The sequence below is a fragment of the Chiloscyllium plagiosum genome, chromosome 6 (assembly GCF_004010195.1).
Source record: "Chiloscyllium plagiosum isolate BGI_BamShark_2017 chromosome 6, ASM401019v2, whole genome shotgun sequence".
Lineage (NCBI taxonomy): Eukaryota > Metazoa > Chordata > Chondrichthyes > Orectolobiformes > Hemiscylliidae > Chiloscyllium > Chiloscyllium plagiosum.
Genome location: NC_057715.1, coordinates 32,206,281 through 32,207,284, shown reverse-complemented (window position 1 = coordinate 32,207,284; position 1,004 = coordinate 32,206,281). Strand labels below are relative to the sequence as shown.

General features: G+C 49.3%; 1 long non-coding RNA gene across 1 annotated transcript in view; it reads right to left on the bottom strand.

Annotated features, from left to right (window-relative positions):
- Positions 1 to 682, bottom strand: part of LOC122551122 — an 18,788-nt gene extending 18,106 nt beyond the window's left edge. Inside the window, exon 1 of the long non-coding RNA XR_006312015.1 lies at positions 525 to 682. This is a non-coding gene — a long non-coding RNA (uncharacterized LOC122551122). The remainder of the gene's footprint in view (positions 1 to 524) is intronic.
- Positions 683 to 1,004: the final 322 nt, after the last annotated feature.

Sequence of the window (1,004 nt, the reverse complement as noted above, 5' to 3'; positions counted from 1 at the left end):
CACACTGAGTCTCCCTGAATAGGTTTTTGGGACTACGTTTGACAGTATTTCACCATCTTATTTCTAGATTTTCCTTTTTTCCTACCCTGATCCCAATTATTTAACATTATTCCTAACGGACTATCGTCAGGTACCCCGGGGTATTTTTCATTGTCCACGTTCAAGCCTACCTTTCCCTTATTCGCCTTGGATCCCTTATTTCCCATTGCCGAGGACTGTTTTCTGTATTGTCCCGTGATAATCTATCACTATTTAACCAATTCCCGGACCTTCAGTCCCGTGATCGCCCAGGTCCCTTTGCAGGCACCCCCGGTCTTTGGATTCCTGTGTCCTACGTCTCTGTGAAACAGATTACAGGCACCCCGTAGGTCCACGTTCCTCCGCAAACACGGTCTCTGCAAAATCTCACACAGACGAGCCCCGGTCTCTAGATTCCTGAGTCCCACGTCTCTGTAGAAAAATCTACAGGCACTCCGCAGGTCCCCAGTCCTCCGGAAAGACGGTCCCCGCAAGTCTTTTCTTACCTGGGTTCGGTGCACCGAAATTACTCGATCGTTAACCGTCCCCACTGCCTCGGCCACACCCCTCCTTTGTTTTCCTGAGCCTTCCGGATATCACTCGCTCAAGCCGCGCGGGCGACAAGCAAGGAATCAGGGACTGCCGAACTCGGCAGGGTGCACCTTCTCCGATGTCCTTCCGATGTCCTTCCTCAGCCCCCCTCGCGGCCGGAGTGTTGATCTTTGGCTCTAAAGAGTCACGAGGTTCACATTCTAAACCGTCAGTATTTTTCCATTCTGCACCCTTATCACAAAGTCTGCAGCAGATGTCTCCCGAGTTGTTTTTCTACCCTGTAGTCTTATCAGTCAAGGACTTATTCTTCTCTGTCGGAGTTAGTGGTCTTATCAATCAAGGACTTGTTTTTCTACTCTGTCAACGTGAGTGGTCTTATCAATCCGTAGCAGCAGATGTCTCGTCCTTTATTATAGAGAAGCATGTTTTATCCT